At 38.4% G+C, this 17,590-nt stretch overlaps 1 long non-coding RNA gene and 1 pseudogene across 3 annotated transcripts in view; both read right to left on the bottom strand.

Annotated features, from left to right (window-relative positions):
- The window catches only part of LOC111098839, a 60,952-nt gene extending 43,900 nt beyond the window's left edge, over positions 1-17,052 (bottom strand). For all 3 annotated transcript variants that reach the window (XR_005369237.1, XR_005369238.1, XR_005369239.1), the window contains exon 1: positions 16,928-17,052. This is a non-coding gene — a long non-coding RNA (uncharacterized LOC111098839). The remainder of the gene's footprint in view (positions 1-16,927) is intronic.
- Positions 3,003-3,232, bottom strand: LOC119874533 (annotated as a pseudogene).
- Positions 17,053-17,590: the final 538 nt, after the last annotated feature.

Raw genomic sequence — 17,590 nt, 5'->3', positions numbered from 1 at the left:
AAACTTCTTAGGATGACTTTGGAGACTTTGAAATGACCTTGAAGTCATTCACTCAACCAGTACTTTTTAAGCACCTACTACGCCTAGTTGCTGTTCCTAGTACTTGAGAAACATCAGTGAACAAAACAGGGAAGGGTCCCTGCCCTCATGAAGATGACATTCTGGTGGTAGGAGAGAGATAATAAATGATAAATATAATATGTAAGTGACTTACCCAACATATTAGAAGAATATAGATGCTATAGGAAAAAAAGTAGATCAGAAATTCTGGGAGTGGCTGAGGCAGGTTACGTACCCATGGCATGGTCAAGGTCAGCCTTACGAGATTTGAGTGTGTGTCACCACCACATAAACTCTAACTTCCCACCATACTTTACTCTCTTCCTTTTCACAAGTAGCCCTTGTTCTTTCACTTGTTAGTACTTTGGTTTAACACAAAATATCCAATTTTTATGGGAGCCCTTTCTTTGCTCAGCCCATTTCTACTTCTGATTCCACATTCTGCTACAGCATCATTCCCTCCCCCAGTCTATCCCTGACGACCCCTCTACTCCCAGATAAGAGTTGATTATCCCTCTTCTTTATTCATCTTTATCACACACTTTTATATTTGTGATTGTTATTATTATCTGCTAGGTTATGCCGCAGCAACAAAATTCCCTAAGTTTTAGTGGTCTATTTCTCATGCATCACATGTTGGTTGCAGTAACTGTAGGAAAAACTGAGGCTCTGATTCATGAATTCCCTCTGTTCCAGGGGTAATCTACTTCTGGGCCATGTCTTTTTCATGGCAGAAAGGAAAAAGCATAGTCGAACCAGGCAATGCTTCTTCAAACTTTTTAGGGATGGCACATATCACGTATGCTCACATTCTCAAAGTCGATGGGGTGGAAAAGATTCCTAGAGAGAGTCTCTGCAGGTCATGTGACAATGGTTGGGTCCTAGGGTCCTTTTTATAGAAGCAGTAATTGTGAGCTATACTGTCTACCCCACTTGTGTATCTCACACAGTGGGGCTCTGTGTACCCTGTGTTCAAGTTCCGTGGCTTTTATCACCAATATATTTTCTAGCACACCAACGCAACTTGGCAAAATTTCTTGAGAAATGAAATCAGGAAAAAAAAAAAAAAAAAGAAAAAAAGGACAGGAGAGAACAGTTAGTGTCATTGTACCAGGCACCGCCACACTTTATTACTTTGTGTTATAGACTAGGCAAATGAGACTCCCAAGTAAAATAATTTGTGCATAGCAACAGTTCTGAAATGAGAAATACAGCCCGTGTGACTCTACAGCTGCTTCCTGCTTCACCACCCTGCGCTTGTAGACGTCTATAAGCTACAGCTCTTATACAGTGATTTCTTAATATGAACATAAAGAAAAGAGACAGATATGATAGTGCTATGAATGGTGATTCTATTTCTGCACCATATCTTGCAGTTTCACCTATTCTTATCATACCTCCCACCATTTTTCTATTTCAGGCATTTGTTACATCCCATTTAGAGTTCCATAATAACCTCTTAATTATTCTCCTCTCTCTAGGTTCCATTCTACACCCAAATACTGTTCCCAAAGCATATCTTGTATCATGTCACTCTTCTCTTTAAAACTGTTTCACGGTTTCTAATGATCTGTACTACAAACTTGAGTTTGTGCTCTTAATCTACACTGTCTCACTGTTCTTCTGCAAATCCCTCTGCTGAACTGGTGACATGTTTAATCTTCACTTTTACAAATATAAACTTTGCTTTCTCAGCTCACTCCACCTGGAATAACCCTCCTTTTGCCTTCATTTATAGAAATGTTTTTCAACTTGAAGGCAAATGCCGTTCATTCAATTAATATTGCTCAGGTCCTCACTGGAAAGAGATCTTTCCTTCCTGTATCCACGGTGCTTTGTAGCTGTAAGACAACTGGAGTTATTAAGAATGTTGAGAGTGGATGTTGATATGAAAACTATCTTCAGATATTTGAAGGATGGTCAACTGGAAGATGGATAAGCTTACTCTCTGAAGCTCTAAAGGGAAGAACACAGACACGCAGATACATGATGGGGAATAGGTTGTATCATCTTCAGTATCAGCCTCAAGAAAGAGTAAATTCTTTTTTTTTTTTTGAAACTAAATGTTACAATTTATTCCGTCTTCATGATTACAGACATTGCAGGGGAGGGAGGGTACACAAGGCAAATAAAACAGACTCTTGTCCCATTTAACCAGATGCAGCGTTTTGGCAGTTTTATGATAATATAGGTAGACCTAATTGACTTGGGCTGAAAGCTGGGAACAGCAAATCTCTGCAATTTAGGATCTTATTCCATTGTTACTCCAAAGATCTTAATTCCTAAACTATACTATGAGCTCTGAAATGGTGTGTGCTGCAACATTCTTCAAGCTTTCACACCTTACTCAGAAATCTGACACCTTTTAAGGCAAGGCACCCTTAAGGCTGTCTTCCTCTTGGCTAACCCAGTCCACCAGCAATCTTAAAAATTGTTATATAAAAATAAAACCGTACCCCAAGCATTGATTAAAACCGTTGTGCTGGAATCCCTTTTCAGAGCCTTAGCTCCCTGAGAGAAGAGAGATCCTAACCAGTTGCTTCCATGAATAATAATAACCCTAGTACAATCTACCTAATGCCCTTTGAAGCAAACTCAAAAGGCCAGGCAACCCTGATCATCCTGACAAGATTATCAGTATTTACACACAAAGGATATTTAAAGCTGATCCTAGACCAAGTATTGGAACCATAATCCCAAGAAATCATTCAGTTTTAGCAGGTGAGGTTCCCGCAAGGTGCCATAGCACAAGTGAGAAGTCGTCTCAAAGCAAAGAGTGATGGTTCATCATCTTTTACAAGTGAGAGGAAATCAAGGAGGAAAGAAAATTCCCTCCTAAACTCCTCATCAAATCGATGGCTATTTTCACAGCCTTAATTGATGAAATCCAGTGTCCTCAATTTCCTGATTGGAGGAGTCCATTTTCAAGGCGACTGTCAAGTTCAAGAAGAGCTTTCAGGCTTTTCTTTGCCATGGGCCATGAATTCCAGTCCTTCAATGGGAATCTCCTTTTCCTTTATTGCTTTCTGAATACACTGCTGATAGCATTTGAAGAGGTCAGGTGCAGGGGTTTCCAGAGCCATCCCCCTCAAGGAGCTTCTTGGCAAACCAGCTATTGAAGCACTGGTTGGTTGCGCTTCGTGTCAGTGCAGGCCTCCCCTACGCTATTCATGCCCTAATTCTTTTCTCAAAGGAAGCGTTGAAGCAAAATCTGGATGTTCCTTGATTGTGGATATTATAGGATTTATGACTCAAGCATCATCGTTTATCTTATATTAGTTTCTGCCCATGGCGTTTTTTTCTACCAGACTTGTTTGGTCTTATTTATATTTGTGCCTCTCGTCATATTTTTTTGGATTGGCTTTGTTATGCAAAAGGGGTATGGTTACACATACCACATGGTATAGCTATAAAAATATTTTTTTAAAAAAAGAAAAACTTTCGAGCAAAAAAAGGAGAGTGCCTATCATCCTCCAAATTTTCGCAATCCCAATAGAGGTAGGTTTTAGATTGGGCCTAGCTTGGCTGCATGGACCCAGCTAAAGGGGCCTTGGGGATAGAAGTGTTCAAGTGTAAATTCCCTGCTAGAGGAATTGGCCTCACTAGGAAAAGGAGGAGCCTCTGGATCTTAGCCTCCAATATCAACCTACTCACTGAACGAATTCCTTGCTAAGTTATCAAAAGGGAGGGACAGATGAACATAGGGGAAGGGAAGGAAAAATAAAATAAGATGAAAATAGAGAGGGGGGCAAGCCATAAGAGACTGACTATAGGGAACAAACTGAGGATTGTTGGGGGCGGGGGGGAACTGGGTGATGGGCATTAAGGAGGGCATGTAATGTAATGAGCACTGGGGGTTATATACAACTGATGAATCACTGAATTCTACCTCTGAAACTAATAATAGAGTATATGTTAATTAAATTGAATTTAAATAAACATTTTTTTTTAAAAGGGAGGGAATGAATCACCAAGACACTCAGTTCTATTTCTTCTTATGCTCATAATGCCTTTGGCATGAAGACAAGTACTCCCTAAAAGTGGTAATAAAAGAGAAAGAAGGTAAATGGATCTCTACCATATTCATATATTTATTTGGCACAAGAAGAGAGTAGAAAATGGAAAGAAATCTTTGAACTTTTGTATCCAGTTAGAAACTAATAATTCATGTGCCCGGTGGAAAGTGTGCCAATTCATCATCCATTGTAGGAAATGCAAACATATGCAAGTGCCTGCGTGGCTCATTCAGTTAAGCATCTGACTTTTGGTTTTGGCTCAGGTCATGATCTCAGGGTTGTAAGACCAGTCCCAGCACAGGGCTTAGCACTGGGCATGGAGTCTGCTTAAGATTCTCTCTCCCCCTCTCCCTCTGCTCCTCTCCTTCTCTCTCTCTCTCAAAACCAAACCAAAACCAAACCAAACCAAACCAAACCAACCAAACAAACAAACAAACAGAAAACAAAATGCAAACCAATGACTACCTCACCACTGGGAAAAAGGAAATGTGAAAGACTGGGAAGAAGGGCATGACCCACATATCTGGGATGACTGAGGACTGGGCAAGTCAGATGCCAAAAACCCAGCAGGAACAGAGGAATAGAAACAGAAAGCTAGGAGAGGGTTGGGGGCAAGAACAGGCTGGTCAGCACTGATCAAGGCTACATCAGGGATGGAGCCTGAACATATTTTGCCAACTGAAAGAAGTCATACACAAAAGGCCACAGATTGCGTGATTCCATACATGTGACATACCCACCATATGTAAATCCATTGAGGCAAAAAAGCAGACCAGTGGTTGCCAGGGGCTGGGGCGAAGAGAGAGTGGGCAGTAACTGCCTAAATGGGTATGGATATGTCAAACACCTTAAATGCGATGAATATGTCTTGGAACAAGATAGAGGGGACAGTTGTACAACATTGTGAATGTACTAAATAGCAATGGGTTGTACACTTTAAAAAATGGCTAATGGTTAACTTTATGTGACCCTTGTAAGATTTTACCTCGATTACAGAAAAGAACAGACTAGTTGAGACCACTCTGGGAGGAATGGAATTTTAATTGTTCTTTCTTTCTTTATTTTTTTTCCTTCACTTGTCCAAGATTACAGCTTCTTATTTCGGCCAAATTTAGGTCATATACCTTCCTTCTCATTGTATGGAGGCAATGTAAGAAAGTATCCTCCCCTGAGGCTTCCTAGTGGGAGGCAGGCCCAGGAATTTCATGGACCACCAAGATTACAGAAGAGGAGGAAGATGTAATTTTCCGAAAGTAATAGCGATGCTGTTAGGAAGGGGCAGCGGATATTGGGCATATACAATACCCTAAAAACTCTCTATTGGAAGCCAAAAAAAAAAAAAATCTGTAATCAAGCATAAAACAACCTCTGTAAGGAAAACTAGTAAGATGTCTTGAAGAATTAGAATCCTCAGATATATTTACTACTATTTTTAGAATTCAACCTTTTAAAATACATGTGGTTGCTTTGTATGTAAAACAAATGCTTTGGAATATACAAATAGTTAAAATAAAACTCTTTTCCCTTTGAGGGCATATTGTGCAGAATTCGGAGGATAAATAGAACTGGCATACAGGCCCTTTGAAGTCCACTGGAATGCAACACATATTTTGAAAACAGTATGGGAGAAGACACAGCACAACTAGTTCTCCGCTTTTCATTAATCAGAGTTCTTAGGATTCTTTGTGGGATTGCGTTTTTGTTAAAACTTGGGAATTTAGATGAATTTCCTTGAAGTGTTTGAAGAGGAATTCTTGAAACACAATAATAAATTGACACTTGATTTTTAGAACGCAAGGGACATAAGGAATGTACTTGCAGTTCATGGCTGGGTCTGTTCCTCTATCCAGTACGTACAGTGTGCAGTGTGATACTTGTTCTCTGGGGCAACTGAGAAGAGTTGCGCTGGAGGAAGCATTTAAACATTGTGCAAAATTGAACATGATCAGACCAACATGGTTGTCTGATGTATTAAGGAAAAAGCTTAGTCAAAATTCCTCTTTGTGATGGTTTTTATCGCAATGGGAATTTACCTGAAACACAGATGACCTGAATGGTACATTTTTTACCCTAATAAAATACCAGGCAAATATTCATTCAAACAGGGAAGGAATGAACTTCAATACAATTTCTGCTCTCTTTCTTTTTCTTTCTTTTTTTTCTTCTTTCTTTCTTTCTTTCTTTCTTTCTTTCTTTCTTTCTTTTTCTTTCTTTCTTTTCTTTCTTCTTTCTTTTACTGGCATACAGGTCAGAAAATGTATAGGCTTGGATATAATATAACAAAAGAGAAAGATCACTGGGTACGGATTCCAAAGACTTGGATTTAAATTCTGGGTACCACTCTCTTTGTGAGGCCGGGCAGGCCATTTGAATTCTCTTTAACTTAGTTTCCTGCCTTACAGTGATGTTGTGGAGGGTATCAAACAAATGTCATCTATGATATATTTTCTTCTTTTATTTGATGGAATCTTTCTCAAGAGACAGCTACATTTTCTCACAATACTGCTCATGGTTTTAATGCTATTTGAGATAAAACAAAGGACTACAGAAGCTGGTTAATGCCCCAAGTTACCAATTCTAAGAATAGTCTTATCTGTAAAAACCTGTCTTCCCATTGGCAAGTCACATATTTGTTTCCGTGGTGGGGGAGTAGGCAAATCAGACTGAGGATGCCTCTTCCTGCCGATCTTCAGCTCTCATATTCTCCTCACCATACACTTTAGTCACAGTGAGTTTATTTAACATTGGGTCTTAATTCTAGCCAAGCCATCCTCAGTTACCCAGTCTCTGATATGAAAATAAATAAAAACCAGGACAGAGAAGCAGCATGAAATCTGTAGGTCACAGAGTACAATAGTAGGACAGTGGATATGGAATTGGTTGATATTAAATACTAACAGATGGAAGGTGGTGAGCATTCACTTATTCTATGGGATGGTGAGAAATGGGGTGGGAAATAGCAGGTGTGTGTGCAGTGGAGGGAAGGAAAGAACGATGAAGGAGAACAGAGAGTCTGGCTGAAGGTGAGGAATGGGAGGACAAACAGTATCTGTATCTAAGCACAATTGGGTGTACTTAGATTCTATTTTAGATTATGTCAAATAACACTTTTCCCCATGTAGCTGTTGGGAACTGACATTTAATTAGTGAATGACAAGCGTGAAATAGCAAGGTGACATGGAACCACTTAAGAATAAAGCGATCATGATTTCTCTTGCAGTTTATACCTGCAAAAGTATTGTACTGTCCTTTATTAAACCTTCACAATATTACTGTGAGAAAGATAAATAACAAGAACTAGCTGTTCACTCTTCCTTGTGGACTAAACAAAAGGAATTTGGTTTAAATTGTAGTCAAGTAAAAACGTCTTGGCTAAAAAGCCCATATCTGTGCTAAAAAGGTATTTCTTAAATGAGCTACCCATTTTAGTCAATAGCTATGGAATTTACTAAGTTTCACTTTTATGACACTTGAAGCCAGGGTAATTACATTGGAAGACATACACATAGAAGGCAAAGTCAGCTTTCTACATGGGATCCTTAATACTCCTGTGCCCTCAAATTTTCTCCCAAAGGGCTGTCACATTTCCTGAAATTTTCACATTACTGGCTCTTTGAGAGGAGTCGCTGAGGACCTCTGCAATGGCAAAGAGTATATGCATTGCACCATACATTAATTTTAACCATTTACATTCACTTAGATAATTTTCTCAAAAATAATTCCCAATTCTCTGGAAAAACTCCAAGAAGATGGAAAATGGGACATAATTTTCAACAGACTAGGAAGGTGACTCAAGAATCATTTAAGACAATAGTTACTGGCAGCAATTCCCTGGTGGTGGCTTGTGAACATGCAGATCCCTTAGTGAAGGAGGCCAGCCATTGTGACAACACAAGCCCCATCTAAAAATTGATTATTCATTCAACAAACATTTATGGAACCCATATAATAATGCAACAGGCACTGTTCTTGGTACTGGGGCTAGAGAGTTAATAAACAGACAAAAATCCCTGTCCTCAAGGACCTTAAATTCTAATGGGAAACACAGACAATATACAGTGAGAAGTGAAAAGGATGTGTAGCGTGTTAAATGTTGATATGTGCTCAGGAGGAAGCTGGGGAATGAGCCATCAGATACCTGGGCAGAAGATCCTTCAAACAGAAGAAATAGCCAAAGGCACTGGACAAGCTCATGGGGATAAAAGGAAGGAAACATTCCAGAAGGAAAGATAAAACACTGACATTGCTTCCTCAATTGTTTTGTTTAATGTCAGTCTTGCCTCTTCGAATGAGCACGCAGACATCAGTCCCTGTGCCGTCTGTCTTCCCACTCACTTATCACCCAGCCCTTCCATGCTTTACTCAAAGTATCGTTCCCTACTGGCAATCTTCTAGAAATCTCGTTTCTTCTCAGCCCACATCTTCATCTCCCTCTATCACCATTGACTCTTCATTTCTCTATCTCGGGAGGTTGATTCCTCCATCAACTCTTGTGACTCTACTATTGTTTCTCCAGCATCCTTGGTTTCCAGATCCCTTACTCTTCCAGCAGAATCAGTCTCTACCTGCCAGCTTCGTGATTAGCCCTGTCACCTTCTCCTTAGATGAGGTCTTCATCTATCACCTGGTTTATGGTAAATAGTTTCCTAAATACCGACTCATACTTCCATTCTCTCTACAGCCGGTCCTAGCCCTCCTCCCCATGTACCCACGCTGGGCACTGGATGCATATGCTCGTATGTGTGTGGGGTGGAGGACCAGGTCAGGACCCCAGAACTGCTTCCTGTTGCCACATGGTGCTGCGCTCAGGCCTGGCCCTCCTCTGGCCAAGTAACGTTTCTTTCCAGCACAGTATCCTCCAAGCTGCTCCAGATCTTGGACTCAGTGACTTACAGGGAAGGAAATCTCATTTTCTTCTGGAAGTTTAGAACTCTGTTCTCAGCTTTGTCGGCATTTCCAGCATGCTGGCTGACCTCAGGAATGTCGAGTTAGGGTCAGTGCCAGAATCTGATACCTACCTGGGTACAAACCCCTCAGAGGAAAGTAGGTAAAACTTTTCTAAATATTTGAGGGTTTTAGAAAAAAAACTTTTCTAAATATTTGAGAGTTTTAGAAAAAAAAAAACCTCTAAAAGTTTTTTCTAAAACTCTCAAATATTTTTCTCTAGATAGTGGGTTTGTTTGCCTGCTTTACCAAGGGAGAATGCCCTTAGGGATTCCATGGTAATTTGTCTTCCCAGGCGAAGTCTAGGTAGGCGGACTTGTTCAAGGATGCAAAGGGCATTCTGTGGCAAAGCTCTCAGTTGAGAAAGTGAGAGAAGCATCCTCTCTTCTCCCACTCAAACATGCAAATTTCATGTCTCATAGTGTGTCCAGCCTCACAAGAATAAAAATAAGAATTGTCCTAAGTTCTTAAGGAGTTTACAATCTAGTTGAGAAGTCTAGGGTTAACTTACCATAAGGGGGAGGATATCTGGGATCCATGGTGGCTCAGCAGTTGAGCGCCTGCCTTTGGTCAGGGGCATGGTCCTGGAGTCCCGGGATCGAGTCCCACATCGGGCTTTCTGCATGGGGCCTCCTTCTCCTTCTGCTTGTGTCTCTACCTTTCTCTCTCTCTCTCTCATGAATAAATAAAGAAAATATTTTTTTTTTAAAAGGGGGAGGATATCTCTTTGGAGTCTTTAGCCAACACTCCCAGGTATTGCTGAGGTTATGGCTGTACAGCAACTAAAAGAAGATGACGTATTAAGTTTCAGAGTTATAAACTATGTGACAGTCCATTCAAGTGGAAACATTCAAATAAATAGTAAAGATAAGTGAGGCATGGGTGATTTCTTTGGATTTGAAATGCAGATTAGGGTGTTATCTCTACAGTGATGAGAGAAAAGTAGAAGGAATGTCCTGAAGGAAATTAGTTCTAGGTAAAGATTATACTGCATGAAGATTTGATGTGTAAAAATAGTAATAATAAAAATTAATACTAATAAAAAATAATAAAAATATTTACTCCCCTGAAGTTATTTAAACCTCTCAACAATCTCATGGGGTAGATGGTATTATAATCTTTATTTTACAAATGAAATTCACAGTACAAGTGTTACTCTTCCAACATCATGTAGTCGAGATCAAATTGGAACCTAGAAATTTGAACTTCAGAGATTATGCATTGAAGAAGAGGAAAAATTGGTTGCTTCTGCAATTTTGTATATTGTTGTATATTGTGAATTTGTTTTACGTATGTATCTGTGAATGTGAATATATACATATATACGTATATACGCATATATACTTGTTTAGTTCTGCTTCAGATCCTTTAACTAATCTTGTCCCTACTCGGGGGAAATTTTAGGATCCTAGGCTCACAGCACAGGGTCTCACGTTGTTGTCTATTCTTGATTCATTCAAGTGTTATACCTAATTTTAGGGACTGAGCTTTGGCCTTGTGATTCACTCCCAGGACCTTTTTATCCAGCTGTATTTCCACTTTGGTCACATGGATAGCATTCCCCTTCTGAATGCTATTCTGTCTTCCAAATGCTATTCTGCTATGAAATTAAATATTCAAGCTGTGTGAACTTGAATAGTTGAATCTTCCAAGTATTTGAATTCACATATGGCTCAGCTTGATTTACCTCTCTCCCACCTGAAAGCCGAAGTTCAAGACACTTTTCAGATGGTAATATCTACTGGCCCTGGTAATTGATTGCACCAGGGGTGAGGAAGTACTATCTACATTGCTACTATCATTTTCTCTCTAGCTAGATAGATGGGGTATTGGACATGAGCCTGCTGTACATTTCTGGCCTGAATCATTGAAAGAACGCTGATGCCTCCATATGGGATATGGAAGGAATTAATAATTGAAGATGAGGCCATGAAAATAATTAAGAATGAACCCAGTCTGATGGTTAGCTGGCTGCTGGTGCCATCGACTAAAATAGAAAATCTGGGAGAGAAAAATGTTTGAGGAAAGCGTAGTAAGTTATAAACATAACATAGATTTGGACACAGAAAGCTTAATATGCCTTTGAGATTGAAGGTAAATATACAACTTTTGAGTCTAGAAGAGCGTTAGCATTAGAAAGATACAGGAGTTATCCAAATACGATTTCACGTGTCTACAGTGGCAGAGCCACTGAATGGCTTGGGGAGAGAAAAGTGTTAATTCTTAACCATATTTTAAATTCTATCTTAAATAAAAAAAAAAAGATCATTTTTCATGTGAAAGGTCCATACTTTCTTACATTTATATGAAGGCCAAATAACGTTTTATAAAATATTGATATTTTATAAAATTGATATTTTATTAACTATTTTATAGTCCATAAAATACAGAGCAGTGTATTTGCTCTGGATAGTCAATAAAATAGAGAGCAGTGTATTTGCTTTGTAAATGTAGCTTCAACACAAGAGCCCTGGCTTAACTAGATTTCTGCCCTAAGCCCCCACATATGTAGAATTTTGAAGCCACCATTGTATGTCTAATGTATACATTTCTGGACTCTACCTTCATTAATATATTCAAGACTTTGCTGGATACAAATTCAGTACGTTTTAAGAGGAAAAATCTAAATTTTTTTTTTTTTTAGATTTTATTTATTTATTCCCGAGAGACACAGTGAGAGAGGCAAAGACATAGATAGGCAGGGGGAGAAGCAGGCTCCCTGTGGGAAGCCTGATGCGAGACTTGATCCCAACCTTGAGGTCATGACCTGAGCCAAAGGTGGACTCTCAACCACTGAGCCACCCAGGTGTCCTGAGGAAGTTCTACTTTTATTTACTGTTGGACTATGTATATGATAACTAATTTTGCCCTAAAATCACAGGGTCAATAGAACAGAAGGGAAGTAAAACATTATGTGTTTCTGAAACTCAATCTTATGTCCACCATTTGCAGTAATGTTAGAATTTATAAAATGTCAATTTAAAAATATCTACAGATGATAATTTTAATACTTTATTTACCAGTTAATCAAATACAATTTATGTATTTAGTCATGACATGCTTACTAAGTAAGGTAGTTTTACTATCTGCCTCATTTCCATTTATATCGCATTATTTTGTATTCAATAAGGTGACTTTCAAATAAAAATTAGACCAGGGGTTAAGAGAAAGGAGACTCTTTATGAGTGGAGAATGATTATATATTAAATTTTCAGAATAGTATTTTGTAAAATTCTCCTAAAATGCTATGAAATTAAGGAATAATTAGTATGTAACTTCTTTCTTAGAAACTTCAAAATATCTATTGAACATTCAATTAAGTCTCAGTGATCACTGAAAGCGTAATTTCAATAATAAGCATTGTGCCAAAATATCCTTTTCTACCTATAATCTTTCAACTAACTTTCCTGTACATATATTTGGTCATAATCTTCAGCAACTTTCTTCTTATGGAATGCTGCCAATGGGACCCTTTACACAGCCGGATAGGTGGGACACTAGTATAAGGATTAGTCCTGATTTTACTATGAAATGTTTGACTTCCATCATTTGGAAAATTATTTTTACACTACTTAGTGGTTATAACTCTTCTTCTAAGATGTATTTGCCCTTATACATCTTTTTTTCAATAATATGTTTGTGTGTTGCTTGCCTGAAGGGAGTTCATCTTTTCATTTTTGGTAACACCTGGTACAATTCTTAGCGTGTAACAGGAGCTTTATTTTAAGTGTGAACTAGTGGAAGAGGTTTTTTTTTCCATATTTATTGAGTATGATTCATGATTCTCAAGTTATCTTGTTGCCGTTGTTCTGTATTCTCTGGTGTTACAAAAACGTACCCACTTTAGAAAAGAACCACTGGCTATGCATTTTTAAACTGAGCCACCCCTAAGAATATTTTAACGAATATTCCTTTTTTCCTTTTAGATTCAGCTCAAATGTTATCTCTTCTGGGAAGCATAATTTTTAAGTCAGAATCAATCATTCACCTTTAGCTACTAGGCAAATGTGTAATGGGATCTATATGTTGAATATTATTAATGTGGCTTATCCTTTTTGCCTTTGTGAGTTCTAGTCCATTGAAGAGATCTTTCTGCTTCGATGTAGGTTAAGATTTCTTCCAAAAGGAATGAAAAGAAAAAGACAGAAGTAATAATTAGTATTCAAGAGTAGACGTACATCAAGGCACTAGCCTTGATTTCAGTGATTGAGAATTGGACTTTCCAAATTCCATTATGTCTATTGTTAGCACAGTCTTAGGGACCTAGTCCATAGATTTTTACATACATTTTCTAGATAGGAAGAGGACGCAGAAAAAAAGTCCCTTTCTAATCCTAAGGAAATGTAACAAGAAAAGAGAGAATGGGAGAATATGATGAACAGATATATCCCTTCTATGAGTAAAGATATCACTATGTCGAGCAAGACTGCCTGATTGAGACTCTGGGTAGAGGGCCTCTCATACTTTTTCTTGTACCATCCTGCCTGGGGCTCAGCCATAATAGAGTAATTTTGAAGGCATTGCCTGAAATTTTATTTTTCCAATTCACTCTTACCCTTTCCTGTGTATTATAGGCCCCCTGGGTAGCTAAGAATCTGATTGGCAACTTGCCAACACTTGGCAGTGTGATGTATTTCTATGAGTGGACCACCTAGGCTGGTACTGAATGGGATACTCAGTTTAGTGTTTATAGCAGCAATATGAGCAAAAGTGAGGCTGAACCTGCTAGGGGAGCAATCTGCACATTGGAGAAGTCAAAAGAATGATTCACCAGTTTCTTGCTCAGATTTCAGCATGGGGGGACCATAGAGTATCCAGAAACTAGGAAATTAAGGAGCACCACTAGGAGCTGGGGAAGTCAGGCAACCATACCAAAGGAATGCCCCACCCCTGCCACCCCTGCTCTATACACAGACATCATGTTGGAGAAGAACCTGGGAGGTGGTACAGAGAGTAAGAAATCTGAGAGACTAAAACGTTTCCCAGGCTTGCTGAATATTACCCAAACACATTATTTCAATTGCCATTTTGGCCTAAGTATTAAAATGGATTGGACAATTACTGAATGCTTCTCCCAATAAACCACAGATGGGGCCTCTTGAAAACCAGATCAGCTATAGACAAAAATAAAGAAACTGTATATTCTATAGGAATTAAATTTTGTGACCCATCTTCATATCTTTATTAAAGTAAAAATTTATTCCTCCCATATATTTGTGCACTATTAGTTCTTTTCAATTCTTTTATAGACAATGATATATGTACCTGTCTCTGAATTAGTCTGCTAGAACTGCCCTAAAAGGATACTATAGACTGGGTGGCTTAAATAATAGAAATTTATTTTTGCACAGTTATGGAGGCTGGAAGTCCAAGATCAAGGTGTCAGCAGGGTCGGTGTCTACCGAGACCCCTCTTTTTGGTTTTTAGATGGCTGTTTCTCACTGTATTTTCATAGGATCTTTTCTCTCTGCATGTGCATTCTGAGTGCCCTTTGCTCTTCTTATAAGGACACCAATATTACTGGATTAGGACCACTCTTGTGACCTCAACTAATCTTAATTGCCTCCTTAAAGACTCTATCTCCAAACACAGTCACATTGAGCATTAGGGCTTCAACATATAAATTTGTAGGGGGCATAATTCAGTCCCTGGTGTCTCTATCACGGTATCAGTTATCCGAAAACAGATACCTTGTCATTATATCCCTAATCCCTAGCAAGATGACTGACAAATAGTCAGTGCTTAATAAATGATGAGTAGTAGATGCAAAGGAAAGTGATACGTGCACAATGTAGTATAATGTGGTGAATAAAGGCAGACTTTTGAGACTTGTGTTCAAGTTCCAGCTATACCTCTTATCCAGACCCAGTTTCTAAATCTGTAAAATAGGCATAATAGTACCTCTCTTTGTTAATTATTAGAAGATTAAATGCATGTCTAGTAAATTATACGTGTTCCATAAATGTCAATTATGATTGTTGACATTTAACTGCTTCGTTTGATCAACCTGCTTGCACTTGCATATCAGCTAAAGCCAACACCTCCCCTGTCTGACTAGCAGGGTCAGAGCACCCCGGGTTACCATCAAGGGCTGCAGGCATGGCAGGAAAGTGAGCATGTCACAGAGACATCATCCCAGGCACTTGTTCTCTAGGGATTGTTTCTGTCTGCTTGGGGGTGATATTTTGGCCCTCGGGATGGGTAATATTCTTAGTGTTTTCAGGCAAACTTAGGCTGAATTAATTTTAGAACTGACCCACTTACATATTTTTAAACTTTAGACTACGGCAGCTGAACAGCTAAGTTGGACAATTTACAAACTGTATTATGGCTTATATGGGGCAGGCTACTCTCGAAATAGGACCAAGAGGCTCAAGAGTCCAAGTGAGTGGTTCTTGACAGATTCAAAATATCAATTGAATCCTTAACCCTTTGTCATCTGATGGAAGTCTAGCAGTTTAGAGGGAGGAGGAAGAAAACATGGTTGAGGAATCAAAAACAAAAAATGAAAAATCAAATCTAGACTATCATAGAATAGTTAAATAAATGGAAGTTTGGGCAATTTTCCATTACACTGAACTATAATTATTTGCCAAATTTTTATTTTATTTTAATACCTGGATTAATTTGGTAAACTTGCAGGCCTTTTGAATGCCCAGGAAATGGTATAAGATTTATTCTTAATGGGACAACATTTGTGGAATTCCTCCATGAATCTTAAAATAATCCTTTGAACTACAATTCTCTCCCCTAAACTCCTGATTAGAACTTTGTCTGTATTCCTCAGGTTACTTTTATCATTCAGCGCATTTGGTTTGTTTTACCTCTTCTTCCTCCCTCACCCGGCTGCCTTTCTTGAGATCAAAGGTGGTAACTGCCGTATCTCTATATCTCCTGCAGTGATGTCAGAGTCCTACACATAGTAGGTGCTGAATAAATATTAATGAAATCCAGCGTAACCAGCATGTATTCAGAGTTTACTCCCTGCTTCTTGCTCTCATTCAAGATTCTACTGTAACATTTTCCTACGGAGTTGAACTTGGACTTACAATTTTTTTTCAACACAGTGCTCCAGAGAGCTCCTATCTGCCAGATATGTTTGGTATGAGAACGAAACATCTTTGCTATTTTGGCTCTTCAGTTTCCAGCCAAGATTTTGCCTTGAATTGTAGTCATTCATCTAGGCCCTTATTAAGGATAAATGAAGTGAGGTGTTCTAAAATGAGGTCAAAGCTATCATTGGTGGTTAAAAAATAACTCCTATATTCTATGTGTACTGATAAGAGGTCAGGAACACTATTTTAACATGGGAAAAACAACCAGTTCCTATCAATAGTTGTGACTAAGAAGTGTGAAATAATTACTATCAAGTATTCTGAGTCACCTTAAGTCAAATCAATTGTTTTGATAGTGAAACGTAGGAATAGCCTTGTTTTTGATGGTTTTTATTCAGTTCAGTGTGATAGAATTCCAAGATATTGCCCTACCACTCCCACTGGAAAAATTAGTTTATTGACCACTGTTTTAAAGATAATGGTGTTTTCCTTTAGTCTTTATTTAGTTTAAATTATTTTAAAAGGGGGCACGTGGGTGGCACAGTGGGTTAAGCATACAACTCTTGGTTTGGGCGTAGGCCATGATTTCAGGGTCGTAACACTGAGCCCCATGTCAGGCTCCATGCTCAACCTGGAGTCTGCTTGAGATTCTCTCACTCCCTCTCTCTGTACCCCTCCCCCTCCATGCATATGTGCACTCTGTCTCAAATAAATCTTTATAAAAAGATAAAAATAATTTTGGAATCATTTGACACTATTATACGGTTTCTAAGAGTAGCTACAGACCTTTGCTTCAAAATAAATTATTTCACACTTTTAAAAATTTGGACAATATTTATCTTGTTAACTTACTTTTATGTGCGTGGAGATCTATTTCTCTTATTGCTTCCTGGGGGAAACAGTTGTGATCATGTGTGCATGGTGAGGGGAGTTAAGAACACTTGGCCACACTCAAGGACATACAGTGGAGGCAGCTCTTTGTGACTAGATTCTACATTCTCTTTTGATCAGAGTTAAGAAGACTACTCTTGTTAAAATTCTAGTCAGGAGAGTCTGTTTGGGGTTAAGTGGAGAAGGCTGCGTAAAAGATCAGCTACTTTCCGCATTCTGTGATGCCTTTATACATGTCGACCCTAATGCTACCATTGCTTTGATATAAGAAAGAAAGAAAGACAAAAGATTACCCGGTCAAGAAAGAATAATGAAATCAGAATAAATAAATGTTCATAATCAAATCTGAAAGTAGTAGTATATCTTCAAAGAGCTGCAACTTACATAGAAAGTTCTATCCTTTTTTCTTAGAAGATACATTACACAGTGGAACTATATTAACTACATATCTAATATCACAAAGAACTACTGTATTTAGAAGGAAACTTAAAGATATTAGAATTTCGTCTCAGCAACTAAAGAATAAATTAACTTCATACTAGGATTTATTTATTGGCAAATAGTTTCTTCCTGTCAAAATTCTATCAGGATCTGATTTTCTAAGCTTATTAAAAGTAATAGGTA

The sequence above is a fragment of the Canis lupus genome, chromosome 14 (assembly GCF_011100685.1).
Source record: "Canis lupus familiaris isolate Mischka breed German Shepherd chromosome 14, alternate assembly UU_Cfam_GSD_1.0, whole genome shotgun sequence".
In the NCBI taxonomy this organism is placed as follows: Eukaryota; Metazoa; Chordata; class Mammalia; order Carnivora; family Canidae; genus Canis; species Canis lupus.
Note: the sequence above shows the minus strand (reverse complement) of the source record. Positions and strands in the feature narration are given on the sequence as shown.